Here is an 11,207-nt window from a genome sequence, read left to right on the forward strand (position 1 = left end):
GCACTGCCAGACCTTTACTGTAGCCACCTTCAGTGGCTGCTTATTTGTGGGTGTTTCTGCATTCAGTTTTTCATTATTGTTTTCTCTCTCTCTCTCTGTAAGGTTTATTTTGTTTTAGCCTAATCACTTGCACTGCCATCTCTTTGGGTGTCTTTTTAAAAATTACAGTGGAAAAAACTATAAAATACAAATTCAAGACATCAGATATCAACTCCAGAAGTTATATCTGTAATATAGTAGTAATATATTGAGGCAACAGGCCTTCACTCAATTATACAATTAATTTTGTGGGGGACAGCAATCTGCTGTGGTGATGTACAGAAGGAAAACTACAAAACTGCAAAAGTTTGTCCAACAAATTATCGATGTAACGTATTAGCATAGAATTTTTCAGCTGTGTCTTTATCGTGTATACATCATTTTTTTTATTATGTTTGCAAAGAAAAACAAACAAACAAATAAACAGCTTTTATTTGCATATGTATTCGACTACATTGTCCTAATTTACAGCAATAACACTTCCAGTTGGGCCACTATGAAATAAGTACTCTCCGAAATTTCCGTCTCTTCAGTAACTCATGAATAGAGTTTTTGTCTTCAGTGCAATACATACTGAACACATGATTAATCTTCACAACCCAGTTTAAATGCCGTGTTTGTTTGCCAGTTTTCACCCCTTGCAAATCCCCACCCTTGAGTGCTTTGAAGCGCGTACCAGATATTGATTTTTCTATGGCACAAGAAAATGAGCGGGAGTTTGTCATTATTTTAATTATAAACATCCAAAGTATCCTTTATGATGCCACACTAAGAGTCACTGAATGTTCTTCCGACCCTCACTGTAGCTAACTTTTATTATACCACCAGATGCATACAGCCCTGCATGGGGGCACATCTTCAGATCTGGCACCAAAAACAAAAGTTTCTGTGGATTCTGGCAGTTATTACTGGCATTAAATGTACAATATACCAACAGACACACAGTCGGATATGCAGAAGAGAGATGATGAAAAACAAAATGTATAGTTTGGGACTGGCTAAGCACTGCAGCTGATGGCAGATCCACAGTTGGTACACCCACCCACCACCAGGAGAGCAAAAAGTTGGCCGTTGTTGAATACAATGGATGATAGCAGCTGTAATGGGAATGAAAAAAAAAGAAGATTCATAATAAATTCATAGACACGTTTTCTATTTCATTCTATTGTATTTCAAGTTAACACTTAAACATCACTCAGAACAATAATACAAGGTATCTACTTTTTAAATTTAATTCACTACAAGCAAGAGAAGTTTGAATGAGTCACCAGCTGAAGACCAAAGAGAGCTGCAGCATGAGGATTTTGATGAGACGTGCATTTACAGAAAAACAAAATATATTCCATAGGTTTGGGCTTAACTGCCTTGAATAAAGGACAGACTGAAATAAAAGGTCTGATTTTTATGCAAATTCTATTCACAAACTGGAAACAATTACTATACCTCTAAACTATACACTGAGCTTCACTGATGAGTTATGTCATAAATTAGACCTGTAATAACACTTAGCACTACAGCAAAGGAAAAAGTGGATCTAGTCCAGGTTAGCAAAGACTACTATTTATAGGGATTTACATAACCCATACTCATGTACATAAGACATTACTTCAGAACTATTAAGCTTAAAGATGTTATGATGCCTAACTCGTCATGTATAAAATTCCCTGAAGTAAATCAGTTCTGCAGGACAGTCCAATTATAACGTCCCTTCATGTATTCAGTTGCTTTTTTACTCTTCAATATATAACAGTCAGAGCATATGCATGTTAACTGTCCCGTAAGCAGTAAGGAGTAAAAGAGATGGGTGTAAATTGCGCCTGTAGATGACTGTACAAATTGTTTGTCTGCATTACATAGCAATCCAAATTTGTGTCTGGTTTCCTACAGTATAAACTAATCTTTAACATACTAGAGTTGCCACAACCAATTTATACAAAAAAAAAAACTATTCAAAAGCTTTGGCAGTGCAGATTTAGCTGGGTTTGATATGCAGATGAACAACTTCATCCGGGCTTCTTTACATTTTTTCGGAAAATGTGTTTTGCTAATTTAAATCAGCTGCATATGAGCATAATTTAAAAAAGATAAAGGTTGGCTTGCAACTCACACAGAGCTGCCAGCTTCCCCTTGACTGTTTGTGCCTCTGTTCTTACTTGCTCTCCTCTGCCCTGTCTGCTTGTATATTTGGGCACTTCAGTGTTTATTCGAGTGCTACCAGTTCCCAGCAACCGAAACATGAATTCATCCTCAGATTCACTACTCTCACTAAAAGTAATAGAAGGTAATAAACTGTCAACACTCAAATCGTGACTGTTGGTGAGTTGGTGAGGCAGGGGAGTGATGGGACAAACTACGAAGAAGAGAGCTGTTGGGGCTGTGGTGTAATTAGAGAGCTGTAGTGCCGCTCACCTGCATGTCGGCCTTGCAGATTTGGGCCGTGTTGGCTCGCTAAGTAAGTATTTGCACGCAAACTGGTGTTATACGATCCACCCCAGTGTCAAGCGCTGCCATAACTTTAAAAATTGAAGAGGAGGCGGTTCTCTCGCGGCTCTCAGCTAGCAGTTTGATTCAGATTTTATTATCTGTGCTTGGTTCTATAATAAGCAGGAACTGTCCTGTCCGATTAGGCATGCTCGGCGGCGCTCTTCGCCACCCCCTGACTTGCTCCACCTCCACCACCCACATCCAACTCCTTGCTTGGAAAAAGGAGGAGGATGCCCCCCAAAAATCTTCATTTTCTTGCTCCCTCACGCTCTTTTTGTCTGCTTGGGTAGGGAAGAGGAGGGGAGTTGCCCCTTCAAACTTAACCCGTTATTTGCTGTAATATTTCCCTATTTTTTCCTCACCCTTCCATTTTTATATGTCTCCATATTTGGCCTCTGCTGGGCTAATCAAGTCCAATCTTTACACCAGCAAGTTGGCCCCTTTCACGTTACCTTTATTACCAGCTTGTCATGAAAGTTGGGGATGGTCTCAAATAAAAAAATAAATACAAGTAACTGAAACATTTAATAAAGAAAAAAAAAGATTACATTACCTGAACTCTGAGCTTATAAAAATCCTGAATAAATTCAAACCTGCACATCCAATTCTCTGTTTTTAAAAGATAAACATGTTGTACAATCATTCCACCACAGAAAAATAAGAGTTCAAAGAAATAATTAAAACTCCCAAAGGTCAACAGATATTGATAAACTGTTGACCACAACTGTAAATGGTCGTGTTTATTTTCCTGTCAGCGGTCACCCATTGATTACTAATACATTTCATGATACATACATGTTACTTCTTACACTTGTAAAAAAAGAAAAATGTACATTTACATGTTTTTTAACTATACAAGCCACTGAAAATCTATAAAAACGATACATCATGGGAAAAACCTTCATCTTCCAGCTGATCATTATCATCAGTTTTATTTATTATAGATTGAAAAAGTATTTCTTTTATAACTCCCACTGGAATATATATATATCATACAATCTGCTGCCCTCTGAGTTATGATCAAATCCCTAAGGTCTTTGCATTGGTGTCTGTGTGCTTGTGCACAATGTGTCACTTTGTGGATGAACATCTTTTGTTGAACCTTGTAAAATGTAAACAGCCATTCAATATTCATCAACTTATGTTGCATTCAAAAATGCCTTATAATCACAAATTTAATTCTGCAAATTTTCATTCAATTGAAAGATTTTTTTGGTGTGCGAAAGCTTATTTATAAGGTGTTATGCACAGATTTCAAATATGCTATTTCAGTATTCATTTTTATATTAATAAATCTGATTCCTGCTTTTCCCTGTAGAATAAAGTGTTGCTGCCTGGGCCTAGACTTGTGTTAGTCCTTGGCTAAAAGTGCTATATATATAAATGAATCTGATGAAATATCTGTGAGCCTCTTTCTTCAGCAGTCTGAGGCTATATTGCCTGAGGCAACCAGGCAAGCTGCTGCTGATGAGCAGGATCTACACCAGGATTCACATCTTTATATTTGTAAGCTACACCAGTTCCTGGTCAGCATTTTATGAGGCCAAAGGTAATGCTACAATAGACAAAATATGTCTCACAAAACTAAACGACAACAACGTGGCATTACCTGCTGCACATTTTGTTTATGTAATTTTTTTTCACAGAACCATAAAATTGACCCAGGACTCATTTCCAGTAAATAGGACAAGTGTTGCATATGCTGTCTGCACATTTTGGGAGGGTGGGTTATGCAAGCCTCCTTTCACTGCTAATTCCATCAAAGCTTTGGGAACAGTTCTAATTGGGCGTCTCTATTTTTGGTTTTCTTCCAGCCCTGTTTTGCTGCCTTTGAGAAAAGGCAGCGCAGCGAATGTAAAGCTGTGTGATAACAGGGCCATTCGCCACAGTACTGAGTTTGACCCTACAACCAGCCTCCATGACGGATGTGAGATGATTCCTAGCCCTCGAGCTCAGCACGACACACTCAGCACAACTCAAATACACTCCCAATCTCTCATTTTCCTGTGTTCACTGTCTAATTCTCTCTCTCTCTCTTTCCCTCTCCCTCTCTCTGTCACTCTCTGTTACTTTACCAATTGACTCAGGGCTTTATGCTGTCTATTTAAAGCTGCTGCCATAACCACCTACTGCTGCTTTAAGAAGTGGTGACTCACCTAAACAGATCAACCCAGTTGTGTGTGTGTGTGTGTGTGTGTGTACGTGTGTATATATGTGTGATGCGTGTGTGTATATGTGGGAGGGGATGTTTTATCATCTTAGCTTTACTTTTCTTGGGCCTTTTCTGTTTGGTGACAAGTACAGCTGTTGTATAATGATAGCGCTTGTCGGCAAAGCGGTATCTGCAGGATCCCCAGATTAATGCAGATGCCCACACGCGCGCACGCACAAGTGCACACACACACTTAAATGCAATTTGTGCACTTAGTGCTACTGAGTTATGTGTTATTCCTGGTGCATTCAGGGGACATCCAGTTTATGGGAAAAGCAAATGAGCAAATTTGCATTTTTTCTACTTTGCTTAGTAATGGAGCATGTGTAAGAGACTATTTAAGTGCAAAATGAAGTGTGAGTGAAAATTGCATGTCTGCAAAGAGTAGGTATTGCTGCCAATTAGAAAGAGATAGGGCAATACATTTTGTATCTGTGGCAAGAGCTTACAGGCAGCCAGCCTGAGCAGTTTTTACTGCCATGGTTTTGAGTCTCCTCCTCACTTCTCTGCATTATTAAATAATTCCTGAATAATTCACAGCCCTACGTATCAAACAAATATTTTTGCAACTTGCACCTTCAGAAAGGTGAGTAGAGAACTTCTGCACAATGTTAAGTACCATAGGAGTGAAATCGTTATTGTTATTGTTTATAACCTTACCCCTGTGTCCAGCTCCAAGCAACACTTTACTGTAAATACCCTGTTTTTACTGTTAAATTTCCTAAATATCCTAATAAATGGTTTGCATACACATTACAATCATTTATGTTAATAATGTCTATTTAATTCAGTTATATCCCTACAATACATATAGGTTTTTTCTTCTTCTCTTGTTTCAGGTGCTCTTTATTTGTTAGGTTGTGATGGAGGATGAGACAAATACAGTTAGATTTGGGTTGACTTACTGTGTTGATGAATGTTATTTGAGATGAATCTCTTTACCACAAGTAATAATGGTAAAGTGAGTTGCTACAGTATGTTGCCATGCAAATGTATGGTGAAGATTTTCCGACCCTGCCTGAACGATGATAGGTGACATCTAAATCCCAGCGATGACGCCACAATGTCATGGCAGGCAAGGACCGACTTGTGTGCTGACTTGTTAGTCATGCTTTGATGCACAGTTTAAAGAGGACTCCAGGAAGCCTGTCCAATGCGCATGTGCACGTTACGCATACACGGACAAACCCACATTTTCTGCACGTTTGCACAAAATAACACACAGACTCTGAGAGCATAAAGGGAAAGTGGCTGCATCATTTGCTAGTCTGACATGAAGCATTGGTTATGTGCTTTCATGAGGTGATTTCAGAACAGTTTTTTGTGTACTGATTCATAAACATAGTCATTTTACAATTTTTAAAAGAAATGCCCCAAAAAACAATTTCTCCCAAAAGAAAAGAAAAATTATGGGCTCTTAATAAAAGCTAATAAAAGCGAATATAATAATAGTTATACATTTATTATACTGCAGTCCCCTTATTCATTTCTGTACAAATGAAATGGGTAAATGTAAGTCCCTGTGTAAGCTACAACATAGTGTGTGATGTAGTTAAGGGCTTCCCCTAAAATGCTTTTCAAAATTGTTCGTTTTTTAAAGATCACATTTCAGTTTTATGTACATTTAAGAATTCTTCATCTAAGGTAAAATTACTAAAATAAATTGTCCAGCGCATGTAGTAAAAAAGGTTTACAGCAATCATAATTTCTTGGATAATTAGTTGTTAAAGGAAAGACAGGAACATTGATCAGTAACAGCAAAGGACCTTTTTACCATCAGAAAACGATATTTTAGTTAGAAATATATTTTATAACAAAATGAATTTTAATTTGATTTCAACAAGCCAGTCTCTTCTCTTCTAATATGAAACTCTGCAATGTAGAAGTCGACCATCACTGCGAGAAACAGTTAAAAAGTCAAACAACTACTAACAACTACTCTAAAATACAGAAATAGATGTTATTTTCTTATAATGTCTTAAAAAGAAAATTAACATTAACAACAATTTTCTTATCGGTAGATTTTTAGTAATCCTTCTCTTCAGGTCTAACAGTGTTTTTTTTTATATTTCTTTTTTTTAAGATTAAAAAAACAGAATTTAAAAAAATAAAATACTTAAATACTTACCTAAAAAAACTGGTAAGGCAGCAAATTACCAGCAAAATACTCAAAAGCACTTTTCTTTGACACACCACAATATAATGTTATATACTATTGTTAAAAACTCCAATATTAAAAGACTAAAATAGGAACCTTTTTATTTTTTGCTTAAAAAACATCCGAGCCCCACATATATATTTATAACGTTTGCTTTGATTTTTCTAATCGGTTTATATATATTTTTAATGTACTTTTCTTTTAGTTCAAAGCTTTAAAAAATATTCCGTTTAGATTCATTTCTGTATGTAAAGTTATATTTATTAATACTATAAACAACATATTTTTATAAGTTTGCAGATAAATAGCCAAAAGTGAAACTACATTCAAAATTTCAACTTTTTCTCGCAGGCCAGTGTGTATGTGAACTGTACTGGCTAAATGCCAACAATATGCAAGAGGAGCTCTACACGGTCCATTTATTAGAAAGGTGCTGGCTCATTATTTAGCAAGACGGAGTGAAGGAACTCTAGCAAGCACTCCGCAGCTGTCGGTGCTCTGTCTTCACATGCAATAAAGTTTGTTGCCTCATGTGGGGGATCTCTCCCTCTTTTTGAAGCAGACTTTTTTGGTCCATAATTTATACATTTACCTTACTTGCTTCTGCGTGCGTTGGCCTCCTGCATTTTTTAAAGGCCGGGTATTGAGGGATTTTCTGTCATGCTCTCTTGCTTTGTTCTGATCACGCAAGCTGCAGTCATCCCACATACAGGAACACTGGCAAACACGGGCCTTGCTCGTGCCAGGAAGCTGAAAAGGAAACACACAGGCGCATACATGCATACATACAGTAGCAGCCTTATGCTAACAAATAGTCAACATACGTACAGAGAGGAAGGCCCACTCTCTCCTCTGACTCTGGGACAGACTGTCTCGTTCCATTGCGTGAGGGTTTTTCACACAAACTAAGTCATCCATGTGTGTCTCAGCAAGTGAAGGGGTGTTGAATCTTCCTCTCACACCCATGCATGCGAAAGCAGTCTACCTCCCCTGCTCCCTGTGGAGAACACATGGCAGACAAAAATAGAGAAAGAGGGAGAGCCCGAGATGAACAGATTAAGAAAACACAGAGATAGTTCCTGGATAAAGTTCTTCTTCTGAATAACTCTCTTGCTTTGTACAACAGTACTTCACACAAGGTACATCACTTAAAAACACACACTAACACACAAACACAAAAAAACTTGCACTGTACATAACATATACATTTATCACACCTCATACATTTTAAGTGTTTTATTGTAAATACATTGTGGATTGACAGGACATATTTTCCAGTCTTATGGGATGGATGTTTAGGTTAACTTTCACATGTTTTCTGTCAGTAAGAATTGAATTAAATCCTGTTATTCTAGCTTACACCAATAAATACATAAATATGTATTTTCTTTTACTAAAAGCTTTACTCAAATATATTTTCAACAGATCAACTCACATTTATGTGATTCAATCAACTGATATTTACCTGACTAATATTAAACATAATTATAGGCAGTGTTCAACTGCAACAGGTTTGGTACAGACTTAGAAAAAACAAGCAAACAATTAAATTAACTATACGAGTTAAATTTTCTCTCCACCAAAAAATATCGTATACATTTCTAAAACTGTTCAGTTGCTCTTCTGCAATTTGGATTCAAAAGTGAAGCTTAACCCGTACAGTCAAAATAAATTTTATAACAATAAAGTTATATCTTAATAGTAATAAACTGCAAACTTTTTAATGTTATGTGTTGGTCACAATGTACACTGATAACAGTTATACCACTTAATATAATAATAATTAATAATAATTAATCTAAACTACATCCCCCAGAAGAAAAAGTAAAATATTTACAGGTAAAAGATTATTAAAGTATAAAACCTAAATCGATATCTTCTGTTCTTTTAAATTCTTTATGCACAAACAATTTTGGTTGTAAAGAGGTTGCCCTCCTTCAAAATTAAACTTAAGGGTCCTCATTCTTGTTTGATGTAACATTTCTTTTAATTGCTTCTCTCTTTTTTCACCTCCATGCCACAATTTAAACGTGTCAAATCAAAAGAAAAAAAATATTCAAATGAAAGTTCTAATTTAAGTTAAAACAACTACTCTGTGCAAATAAATACGACCACTTATGTGAAAATGCAGGCTGAAAATTATTCCGTTCAATTCAATTTAATTAATTTCAATTTTTTTTAGTGTCAAATCAGAACATCGGTCGTTTTACGGGATTTATCTTGTAAGGTAAAACCCTACAACAAGTAACAATAAGTAATGATAAATATTATTGAGGGTTTTTATGGATTATTATTTTCTGATTCTTATTTACAAAAGGTAAATAAATGTAAGCTGTTTCTCACCTTTGATCCCAAACGTACTAAATACATATTTTAATAATAATAAAAAATGATTCTAACTTAGGTTACAGTATATTAATGCTTTCATTTAGTTAGACATAGTTAGACATAAAAAGTTAAAATAATACTACCCTATTTTTAAAATAATTTCTAATCATATTTCTTCTCCTACTACAATTAAAATGTGATACATTCATTAGGCTCAGTTAACGAGCTCATATTAAAATAGAACAACTGGCAGGTGTTGGACTCATTATTTTGACTCATTATTTTGACATTTTGATTGAAGGTATTCAACAGAAGTATAAAACTTTTCTTACTGTCCAGAGAAAGTCCCTGACGGACAGAGACACCCACTCCTCATCTCTTGGTCTTTCTCTCTCTCCCTCCTTCATGTGCTGTCATCTAGATTCCCTCCCTTACATGTAAATTTAGGTCAGACCACAGTCTCCTCTCCAGGCTTCAGAGGAAAATGTGGAAATGGATCGTTTCACACCAGTTAATCTGATTGGAAGAGAAAGAGGGAGACGCGAAAACAACAGGGTCTAATGTGAAGAACAAAGGAGGGAAGAGGAGAACTAAGTAGTGGGTGTTAGCACAAAAAAGATAAGGGAAGATGCGAGTAAATGGAAATAGAGGGGGGAAAAAACTGGGGATATGCACAAATGAATAAAGTACATATGAGATGATGAGAAGAATGATGGGAGTAGGCACGAGACGAGATAGGGACAGAAAGATGGGTAGCAAACAACAGAAGGAAAGAGGAGGAGCACAGAGAGGAGAAGAAGAAGGGAGGGGAGGGTAAAGAAGAAGAGCAGGGATGGGAAAGAGAAGAAGACAGGAGTATGCCACTCACGTCTGATCTTAGTGCTTTTTGCCAGCATCTCAGCTCTGAGTGCTGGCAGCTCGCATGCTAACAGACAGGCCATATGGCTTCATTATGAGACACCCCAACCCCCAAAAAACACGCACAAACAAGGACATACCACTCTCAGCAAACTCATAACCATACACACACTCAATAACCAGGCACACGTACACAAACACTACATACACGCAGGTGCAAACACTTGCAGGGTGAAGAGGAGGTGTGTGACGAATTGAATGAAAGGAGCGAACAGGAGGATGTAATGGAACGTTGAGTTTTTCTACCTTCGGGAGCTCCCCGGGAGAGCAGAGCCGGCCCAATTACTGAGACTAACTTGGACACACACTCGCACATATTCAAGTTACACACTCGGTCAAACACACCCGATTTCAATCTGAGGGAACTGGGAGAAAATAGTCATTATTATCAGATACAGGGAGAGCAAATATTTGGAATAAAGAAGTGCAAATCACAGTCTTTATACAGATGTAGCAACTCGTCTATCTGCGCACGCACACACACACTCATACACAGACTTCAAGGGGATGCCAAAGAAAGAGCCGTACAGCTGTAAAGACGTTTGGAAACAAGGGGTTGCCTAGATAGGTTGCACTTATGGTTGTGTAAACCAGCTGACAGACATTAGCTTTATTAGTATCATGAACTAGGGACTGGTTGTTCCTGGTCAAGTGTTCCAAGAGGTCAGGCTTTGTGCTTGGTGTAGTCCCTCACTAGGGGTCCATGTACGTGTTGTGGGAGTTTCTACTCTATCACAAGGATGTCTTATCATCCTCTCTAGGAAAGAAAACATGTATTCTTTGAAATGTTGCTAAGCAGGTTCTGGAGGTTGCTGCTAGTGACCAGTTGAAATTGGTCGCAAACAAAGTGCTGTGCCAAAAACCTCCTTGTGAGTCCTTTTGTTGTTAATTCTGGGTGCCATAATTGTCCATCGTTTGGATGGAAGTGGATGGAAGTAATTGCCCATTGGATTTGTCTGCAAATACTTGCTAACTACTAGCCAAACAATGCACTTTGGAATTGGAGACTTTCAAATTAAAAGTTGTGCCTCACAGAACAAATTTAGAGAATGGAAAAGGTTTAGTTTT

General features: G+C 37.2%; 1 long non-coding RNA gene across 1 annotated transcript; it reads right to left on the reverse strand.

The window, feature by feature from the left end:
* Positions 1-426: 426 nt before the first annotated feature.
* Positions 427-10,976, reverse strand: LOC143412930 (uncharacterized). Its single transcript, XR_013093439.1, has 3 exons — positions 9,554-10,976; positions 7,486-7,890; positions 427-1,136 (listed from the first exon to the last, which is right to left on the reverse strand). It is a non-coding gene; the product is annotated as an uncharacterized LOC143412930 (long non-coding RNA).
* Positions 10,977-11,207: the final 231 nt, after the last annotated feature.

This window comes from Maylandia zebra, linkage group LG16 (assembly GCF_041146795.1).
Source record: "Maylandia zebra isolate NMK-2024a linkage group LG16, Mzebra_GT3a, whole genome shotgun sequence".
NCBI lineage: Eukaryota > Metazoa > Chordata > Actinopteri > Cichliformes > Cichlidae > Maylandia > Maylandia zebra.